Raw genomic sequence first — 10,783 nt, 5'->3', positions numbered from 1 at the left:
TGAAGCCTGTCCCGTCCGTCGCCGCTCCTCCTCGTGTCGACACGCGCCCTAGCTAGCGATGCCCGTGGTGCCACGTAGGCAGGCAGGCAGCTGAGGTGGCACGGTGGTGGGTCTTCATGAAGATCTGCATGCCGCCACGCAGGTGCCTGCCCAGCTGGTTGGGTCTGCAGCTGCATGCATATGGCGGTGGAGACTTGGTTGGCATGGGTCTGATGGTGGCCCGTAGACGTCCTCGGCAAGGGCCTTCCCAGGGCCTCGGCAAGGGTCTTGCCAAGGTACCTGCTGTCATCCCCGGCAAGGTGCTTGCCGGGGGCCTTGTGGTCTTCCTTGGTTGGGATCCCGCCAAGGGTCGTCATCTTTTATAGTGTGTATCTGATCTTGAATGTCTTCACAAAGATCTGCATGCCACCATGGGGATGTCTCCCGAATCCTTGCCCCATGGGGGCAGTGGACTCAAGGGTGACTCGCTCCGTAGGTGTGGGGCGAGTTGCCACGGCAAGGGTCTTGCCGGGCTTGCTGGAACTTTCTCCCGGCAAGGATCTTGCCGGGGGAGCCCGCTTCGTCCCCTTTGCTCTTCGTGGTCTTGGTCTTGGTGTCGTTCTAGTTCTCTTGAGCTTTGGTCTTACCTTGGCTCACCTCCCTTGCCTTGCTTGGTGTGGTGGTGCCCGTGGCTCAGACTGCCCGTGCACAGTTATAGGGGTACAAAAAGTATACCCCTCTTTTTGTACACCAACATCACTCGTATCTTTTTGGAGTAGTTTGTCATTTGCTCATGTGCTTCATGTATATCCTATGAGTAAATGGTTGAATGAATCGAATGTCATAAATCTGAATTTATATATGTTTCATATACTTATAACATGGGGAGTAATGACTTCACACATAATAAATATAGGTAGTAAACTTATACGATCTTGTGATGTGGAAGAAATAAAAGCGACGGGCTGCATAATAAAGGTTCATATCACAAGTGGAAATATATAGTGACGTTCTTTCGCATTAAGATTTTGTGCATCCAACCCTGAAAGCGCATGTCAACCTGTGCTTCCCTATGCGAAGGGCCTATCTTTTATTATTATCTTCTACCTTATGCAAGAGTCATGGTGATCTTCACCTTTCCTTTTTACATTTTATCCTTTGGCAAGCACAGGGTGTTGGAAAGATACTGATATATATATATATATCTAATTGGATGTAAGTTAGCATGAGCTATTATTGTTGACATTACCCTTGAGGTAAAAGGTTGGGAGGCGAAACTATAAGCCCCTATCTTTCTCTGTGTCTAATTAAAACTCCATAACCACAAGTATTGCTTGAGTGTTAGCAATTGTGAAAGACTAAATGATAGTTGAGTATGTGGAGTTTGCTACATCAAAGCTCTGACATAGACTCTTTCTGAAAATAAGATGAATCGCAATTGTTTGATGACTGAGAATATTGTTTGTTAGTTTTCAAGAAAGTTTATGATCTATACTTTAACATGTGATTTGCTTGTTACTTGATCATGAAAAGTTTTATGAGATGAGCTATTGTTATGACAAATAATGATGCTAGAAAAAGTGATTGGAATTATCATTGATCAAACTTATGCACTTGCTAGCATTCACACTTCATAAATTATTTCTTTTATCATTTACCTACTCGAGGACGAGCAGGAATTAAGCTTGGGGATGCTGATACGTCTCCGACGTATCTATAATTTATGAAGTATTCATGCTATTATACTATCCTTCTAGGATGTTTTATATGCATTTATATGATATTTTATATGATTTTTGAGACTAACCTATTAACCTAGAGCCCAGTGCCAGTTTCTGTTTTCTCCTTGTTTTGGAGTATCGCAGAAAAGGAAAACTAAACGGAGTCCAATTGACGTGCCACTTGACGGAGATCATTTTTGGACCAAAAGAAGCCCACGGAGTACCAGTAGCAGGCCAGAAGAGTCCCGGGCTGACCACGAGGGTGGGGGGCACGCCCACCCCCCTAGGGCGTGCCCCCTGCCTCGTGGACAGCCCGAAGACCCCCCTGACGTGAAATCAACGCAAAACTCTTCTATATATACCCAAACTTCCAGAAAGAAACCTAGTCCGGAAGTTCCGCCGCCGCAAGCCTCTGTAGCCACGAGAAGTCAATCTAGGCCCTCTCCAGCACCCTGCCGGAGGGGGCCATCATCACTGGTGGCCATGGAGGAGTATCCTGGAGGGGCCATCATCACCATGAAGGCCAAGGACCAGAAGGTGGAGGCCATGGAGGAGGAAGCACAAGGGGGAGAACCTCTTCTCCTCTCTTCCTGTGGCGCCGGAGTGCGATCGGGAGGGGAATCATCGCCACGGTGATCATCTTCATCAACATCACCATCATCATCACCATCCTCATCTCTTTTACGCGGTCCACTCTCCCGCACCCTGCTGTAATCCCTACTTGAACATGGTGCTTTATGCCACATATTATGATCCAATGATGTGTTGCCATCTTATGATGTTTTGAGTAGATATCTTTTGTCTTTGGGTTGATTGATGATCTAGATTGGTATGAGTTGTATGTTTTACTTTGGTGCTGTCCTATGGTGCCCTCCGTGTCGCGCAAGCGTGAGGGATTCCCGCTGTAGGGTGTTGCAATACGTTCATGATTTGCTTATAGTGGGTTGGTGAGTGACTGAAACACAAACCCGAGTAAGAGGGATTGTTGCGTATGGGAATAAAGAGGACTTGATGCTTTAATGCTATGGTTGGGTTTTACCTTAATGATATTTAGTAGTTGCGGATGCTTGGTAGAGTTCCAATCATAAGTGCATATGATCCAAGTAGAGAAAGTATGTTAGCTTATGCCTTTCCCTCATATGAAACTGCAATAGTGATCACCGGTCTTGTCATCGGTTGCCTAGGACAATTCCGCACACCGATCCACCATTATTCCACACTCGCTATTTATAATATTTAGTAATATATTCTAACTTCATGATAACATCACCTACTTTTATATTTTAGCTCTTCGTTATCATACAAAGTTATCCTCTTCATACCCACAACATAGTTTTATTTCTCGTTTCTAGTTGGAAGCAAACGTTCGGCGTACGTAGAGTCGTATTAGTGGCAGATAGGGCTTGAGAGAATATTGATCTTACCGTTAGCTCCTTGTGGGTTCGACACTCCATACTTATCACTTCCACCTTTGGAAATTGCTACGATGATTCCCTGCACTTGGGAATTATCAGAGCATCATGGAATTGGCGATGAAGGAGGGTTCGTGATGATGAAGATCGAAGATCCCCCTCTCCGGAGCCCAAAACGGACTCCAGATCTGGCCTCCCGATGAAGAACATGAGGTGACGGCGGCTCCGTATCGTGAAACAAGATAATTCTTCCTCCCTCATTTTTCTATAGAAAAATTGGTATTTATGGAGTCGGAATCAGGGTCTGTGGTGCCACCATGTGGGCACAACCCACCTGGGCGCGCTTGGAGGGGGCGCGCCCTGGTGGGTTGTGCTCACCTAGGGCCCTCCTTCGGTGGTTCTTGGCTCCAATATTTTTCTTTTTTTTGAAATAAATCTCCAAAAGGTTCCATTCCAATCCGAGAACTTTTATTTTTGCACAAAAACAACACCATGGTAGTTCTGCTGAAAACAGCGTCAGTACGGGTTAGTTTCATTCAAATCATGCAAAATAGAGTCCAAAACAAGAGGAAAACCATTAGTAAATGTAGATACAACGGAGACGTATGCCTTGATGAACTTCGGCGATGGGTTTGGTGAGACGACGATCTACGACGTGATGGAGTCTGGCTCGATAGACTTCGCCATGACGTCCTACGATGCGACGGCCTCCATGCGTCGCTTCTTGGCCTCCATGCATGGCGCGATGGACTCTCTCTATCAATATATACGTCGCGAGGCACGATTAATGTTACATCGGGACTTGATGACAGCTACTAGGATACAAAATAACCTCGTCCAAAATACGGTTTGTGCAAGTAAAACAACTTCATATCTGAAAAGAATCTCACACTAAAATGACTTTATTTTTATTATGGAGACTGTGTATTACTATTACATAAGTGCTAGGGAGGGGTAATTTACTGTGGCACCCCGGCTCAGAACAACCGGTTTACCTTGCATTGCCAGCCCAGAGATCAAGTCTTCTTGCAACACACAACAACTTGGTACAGAAAACAACCGCTTTATTGATGGTAGAGGAAACATAGGTCTGATATTACATCACAGAGCGAGGCCAAGCGGCACACACGATGCGGCTGAACAGTATGTACATTATTTAATGAACATGAAGGGGGCCTCGATCATGATAACTACGCGGCAGTGGAACAACGACGAAGTGGAACTCCATAGCACAAGGACACCGATGTGGACACGATCTAGACGCGGGAAGCTCTCCGATCCGATACTACTTGCCTGAAATCTGGCATGACACGCCAGGTCAGTCCATTGAATGTACTTGCAAGCTCACAACAAACATAAGCATAACGGCAAACAATATCATGACAATTATTCAGGTTAAAGCAATGCAACATGATACTACTGATGCGGTGAAATCAACTTGTGCACTAAGTCACTCGGACTCTCTTACTAGACGGGTTACCTCGTAACCGAGCGGTGATCATACCTGAATCACAAACGAAACCAACACTTTGGTTCCCACCACGACCATACACTACTGCAGGTTGCTGCTAATGCGACATTACGATCAGAGACCCTTCGACGAAACTGTGTGCGATGCCATAATCGCAAACGGTGGTGTAAAAAAACCGTCAAAAAAGGTGCAAAACGTTTGCGATGGAGGATGCATCAAAAACGGTTCAGATTTTACTTGCGTGTGCGATGTAGGGCATACGGTTCAACTCAATTAACTGTTTGCGATGAGGAGGAACAAAAGAAACGGGCAGCCAGATGAAGGTGTGTGCGATGTACAACATACGGTTCACTCGGATGAACGGTTTGTGATTAGGCAACACAAAAGAAACGGTTAGCCAGATCAAAGGTGTGTGCGATTTATGGCATGCGGTTCACTCGGTTGAGACATGAGAACAGAAACAGTTCAAATGAACAAGAAACGGTTTAAATGAACAAGATGCGTGTGATACGAGGCAAACAGGTCTGTAATCGGAAACATGTGCGAAGCCTGAAGCTAGGCAGGCACCTGCGTGGCGGCGTGCAGATCTTTGTGGAGACCCACCACTGCGCCACCTCAGCTGCTTGCCTGCCTACATGGCACCACAAGCACCGCTGGCCAGGGCGCGTGTCAACGCAAGAGGGAGCAGCGACGGACGGGACAGGGCTCACCCCCGGCCCCGATAAAGCTAGGACACCTAAGCAAGGCGCATTAAATGCGCCTTGTCATGTAATGCGAGGGATAAACTCGCGTTAATGTACCCTTTCCACCTCATGTGTGCCACTGTGGCGACCCCTTTCCTATAAAAGGAGGCCCGAGGCGACCAGGAGGGGGATTCGACTTTTTGGAGCTCCCCACGCCCCATAGCTAGCTCAAGAACACTGATATACAATCCACCAAAGCAGGAGTAGGGTTTTACGCATCCTCGCGGCCCGAACCTGGATAAAGGAACCGTGTGCTACCTGTTTGATCCGCTCTTCTCACGACCCCCGTGCCCCGCAACCGTAGTAGGGATTCTTGTGATCCCATAGGTGTCGTTTCCCACCGACATCTTTGGGCAGGCACCTGCGTGGCGGCATGCAGATCTTCGTGGAGACCCACCACTGCGCCACCTCAGCTGCTTGCCTGCCTACATGGCACCACAAGCACCGCTGGCCAGGGCGCGTGTCAACACAAGAGGGAGCGGCGACGGACGGGACAGGGGCCTCCCCCCCCCGATAAAGCAAGGACACCTAAGCAAGGCATTAAATGCGCCTTGTCATGTAATGCGAGGGATAACCTCGCATACTGTACCCTTTCCACCTCTGTGTGCCACTGTGGCACCCTTTCCTATAAAAGGAGGCCCGAGGCGACCAGGAGGATTCGGCTTTTTGGAGCTCCTCACGCCCCATAGCTAGCTCAAGAACACAGATATACAATCCACCAAAGCAGGAGTAGGGTTTTACGCATCCTCGCGGCCCGAACCTGGATAAACGAACCGTGTGCTACCTGTTTGATCCGCTCTTCTCACGACCCCGCGCCCCGCAACCGTAGTAGGGATTCTTGTGATCCCATAGGTGTCGTTCCCACCGACATCTTTGGCGCGCCAGGTAGGGGCGCAGTTGTGAGAATCGGCTTTAGCAGTTAGTTCGACGCTTCTTCATCGTCATGGCGCCCAAGAAGAAGACGACGGTGGCGGTTGGCCCGTCGGAAGCCGGACATCCCGTCCCGACGCGGGCGAGCAGCGGACCGGTCGCAGAAAGGACCCGGGGCGCCGTTCGCGAACACCAACACCGTCCCAGCAGCCGGAGTTTGGGAGGCGGCGATGTTCGTGCGCCTGGTAACGGGCCACGCCGCCAAATCCAAAGACGGAGCCAGGCCCTCCGCGGGTGGCGCGGGGCCTTCCAAGATCGCTGCCACCCCGCCCGAGGACGCGAGGCTCCAGACTCCCACGCCGGCGCCGACGGCGCGCTCCTCTCAAGCGGCGCGCGACGAACGGCGTAATCACCGAAGACCCCGGGCGTCGCCGCGGGAAGAGCCCCGAGCGCCACTCCCGGGAGGTAGAAGACCTGCCCGCTCGCCGAGGCGCTGGTGAAGATGGCATGCGACCGCGGGGTCGTGATAGAGCTCCTTCTGACATGGTCAGAAGTCGAAGCGCGTCGCGATCCGTGCAGGTTTCGCTGCCACCAACGCCAGCAGAAGCCCTGGCGCGCGCAGTTGCTCCTCGATTTTCCTCCCACTACGGGGAAACTCGACGAATGGAGAGCCACTATCCGAAGCCTTGTTGCGGTGGCCAACAAAGACGAACCGAGTCCGGTGGAGCCCCCGGGTCGACGCTCCGACGGAGTCCCACGCACCAGTGGCAGGAAAGCGCGGCGCCGACCACGGCACTCGCCTCCTCCTCGCCGGTACCGCGGACGCCAGCCCGTCGCGACGTTGCGAGCGACGAAATCTCCATAGCGTCGTCCGACCCGCGGACCCACTGTGACCAGCGCCAAGTCCTTCGGGAACGAGAACATGAAGACGCTCGAACCACTATCGAGCGCCGGCGCGGAGCGCGCCACCAGTCAGACAGGCGAGCAGGGCCTGCTGTGAACCACCAACCGGAGAGCCCTGGAGGCCTACCTTACGAGGTAGGCTGTCCGGCTTTTACCCGTGAGCTGCGGCAGTTCCAGTGGCCCACTCACCGCACCTTCAAACCTGACGTGGGCGAAAAGTACAGCGGCAAGACCCACCCGTCCGAGTTCCTCAGCATCTACACCATTGCGATGCAAGCTGCCGGAGCCCGCGACGATAAGGTGCTTGCGAATTACTTTCCGTTGGCTCTTAAACCCAACCCATGTCATGGTTGATGCACTTGCCGGTAGACTCTATTTCCTCCTGGTCGGATTTGTGCCGATTTGTGGGCGCCTTTACTGGAGGCCACCAAGCCCATGGCCAAGCGAGCGACCTGCACGTCATTCCCCAGAAGGGAGGCGAGAGTCTCCGCAAGTATATACAGAGGTTCAGCCGGATACAGTACAATATCCCTGATGTTCACCCTGCCGCCATCATCAGCGCGTTCCATCAGAACGTGCGTAACCGCAAGATGCGCGAAGAGCTGGCAATGAACAAGGTGAAAGATGTAGCAGAACTCTATGTTCTCTGACAGATGTGCCCGGGCTGAAGAGGGAGAAGTACCCCGGCGAAGACTGCGTGGAAACCGACTCCTCAGATGAAGACTGCCGCCCCGGCGAAGAAAGGCCGCGCCGCAACAGGAAGCGCAAAAAAAGCCGTGCTTGCCGTCGAGGTCTGATGACACCGGCTCCACCAAGAAAACCAAGGCAGATGACCCCGGCAAGGAAATTGCCGGATGTGTCGCCTGCCGGGCCTTGGCGGTTGCCGAGAAGCCAGAACTCCGACAAGCGATACTGCAAGATCCATCGCACCAAAGGCCATGCTCTCCAAGACTGCCGACAGGTTGAGCTCCTCGCTGAGAAGCAGAGGGCTGAATATGAGAGGCGGGACAAGGAGAAGGGCCAAGACGGTGCTGAGGGTCCGGCAAGAAGCGTGACGGCCCAGGGCCGTCGCGGCAAGGATAAACAACAGGAGAGGCCCGCCCGGGGCCGTGAAAAGCCAGAAGACGACGATCACGAAGAGGACGACGAGTCCGGCGACCAAGAGTTTCAGAAAGCTACAGAGGCCATGTGCGTCGACGGCGGCGCCTCGCTGCATACCTCTCATCGCCAGCTTAAACAGTGGGCGCGAGAGATTACAGCGGCAGAGCCGTCGTTTGATGCCCAAAGGCCGCTGAAGTGGTCCAGCACACCTATCATTTTTGACACTGAGGATCACCCTGATCGCACTACTGCGGTCGGGTGCTTGCCATTGTTGGTTTCACCAACAATACGCAACCTCAAGGTGACAAAGATGCTAGTCGATGGCGGGGCCGGTCTGAACTTGATCTCGCCTGCCGTGATCGAGAAACTGCAGATTCCTGATGGAGACCTCGAAGAGACGGGCACGTTTCAGGGGGTCAACCCGGGAAGAAGCCAACCTAAGGGAAAGGTCACGCTGCCCGTGACTTTTGGAAGCGATCTGAACTACAGGACGGAGAGGATCGTGTTTGATGTTGCCAAGATCCCCTTGCCCTACAACGGGATCCTTGGCCGCCCAGCGCTGGCCAAGTTCATGGCGGCGTCACACTACGCCTACAACACCCTGAAGATGCCAGGACCTGTGACGATCATCACATCCCCTCCGATAAGAAAGATGCGCTGATTTGTGACCAACTATACCAGCAAGCAGTTGCAGCAGCTGCCGCCACTAGGCACTTGCTCCTGCCGCTGGACCCCGGAGGGGAAGAAGAAGAAGACCGTAACCTCGACAACCCACAGCCGCAACCCCTCCAAGTGTCAGCCGCTCTTGAAGACTCTAGACGACTCCACCGCGGAAACAAGAAGTCAGCCACACCGCCGGGACGAAGAGGTTCACATAGAGGCATGAGAGAGCTTAACCAAAGCTCCACCTGACGAAAATAGGAACACACACCATCACCATTCCTGCGCAATGTCGATTTCCAGGTCAAGCCCGACAAATCCCCTCCAGGGAGTATTGAGCACCGACCGTTGTTGCCTGCGGTCATCCTTCCCGCAAGCAGAACGTCAGAAGCAGCTTTGGAAACGAAAGATCATCACAGAAGAAATCCAAACTGGAGGCACGCGCGGGTTGTTAAGAGGAGTGCCCATCCAACACGTTGGCCAATCCGGCGTATGCCAGGCAAAGGAAGGGAGGCCGTATGAGACACAGAGTCAAATAGACTGCCTAAAAACCCCTTCCCGTGCCCCGCGCAATGACCAATGCGGACTCCAAGTTGTATCTTTGTCATCCTCAACCCTACTCCGGCTACCCACCTAATCTTCAAGACAAGAGAAACGAAGAAATAAACAACATTCCATCACCACCATGTGTACGTTGTTCACGGGATTCCTTCGGGTAAAGCGTCGTCGACATTTCGAGGCGGTCCAATGGTTTCGGAAACCCCCCAGCTCAAGAAAATGATTAATAGATACAAAATTTCAAAACCAAGACAGGCCACCCTCATATCCAGATTTGGCAAGAGACATGCAAACCCGGCCAAACGATCAATTACAAGCAACCCTGAGCAATGCGTCTTTTGCGTCCCGCCGGCATCGTAGGTCTTTGTGCACAGCGTTGGATTGAGGCCAATCCGAAAAGACAAGCTATATAACGGATTGAACACCCCACGATCAAGATTTGCGCGCTTGCTGGGTTCCGCCGCCATGGCACATTTCCAGTCGCCGATCCACCATCACCCTTTTTGAAAGCCTAAAAAAGCGCCATGGAGGAACCAGAACCGAGCCAGCACGGTAAAACCAAGATGAAGAAAACCCCCTCTTCCGCCATAACATTTTCCCTACCACATAACCTCCATAATGAACCCAACGGAACAAGGTCAGCCCGGCACATGCCAAAATAAGAAAAGCACAGCCGACACCACCAATGCAGAGACGACACAACCAGTTGAAGTGCCGCCGAAGAAGAAAATGATGCCATGCACCCGGTCTACTTTGTTAGTTCCCTCCTGCAGGGGCTAGATCAAGGTACTCCGGCGTGCAGAAACTGCTCTTCGGCCTTCTTATGGCCTCGAGGAAGCTGCGTCACTACTTCCAGGCACACGAGATCACTGTCGTCACTCGCCTCCCTCTGCAACGGATATTGCACAATCCAGATGCAACGGGGAGATTGTGGAATGGGCACTGGAGCTGTCCAGCTTTGGCCTCAAGTTTGAAAGTACTTCGACGATCCAGAGCCGAGTCCTGGCGGAGTTCATTGCAGAATGGACCGCAACGCCTGACGAAGAAGCCCAAGAGACTGCTCTCCCCGGCAAGGAGGCAAGTTGCAGTTGGATCATGTACTTTGATGGAGCTTTCTCCTTACACGGCGCCGGGGCTGGCGTACTGCTTGTCGCGCCCACCGGAGAGCACCTCAAGTACGTGATCCAGATGCACTTCCCCAGGGAGGTGTCAACAAACAATACGGCAGAGTACGAAGGGCTGGTTGCCGGTCTTAGGATCGCGGCGGACCTCGGAATCAAGAAGCTCATCGTCAGGGGCGACTCGCACGTCGTCAAGCAAGTCAACAAGGACTACCAGAGCCCGTTGATGAAGGCCTACGTCGAT

This window comes from Triticum urartu, chromosome 7, assembly GCF_003073215.2.
Source record: "Triticum urartu cultivar G1812 chromosome 7, Tu2.1, whole genome shotgun sequence".
In the NCBI taxonomy this organism is placed as follows: Eukaryota; Viridiplantae; Streptophyta; class Magnoliopsida; order Poales; family Poaceae; genus Triticum; species Triticum urartu.
Note: the sequence above shows the minus strand (reverse complement) of the source record.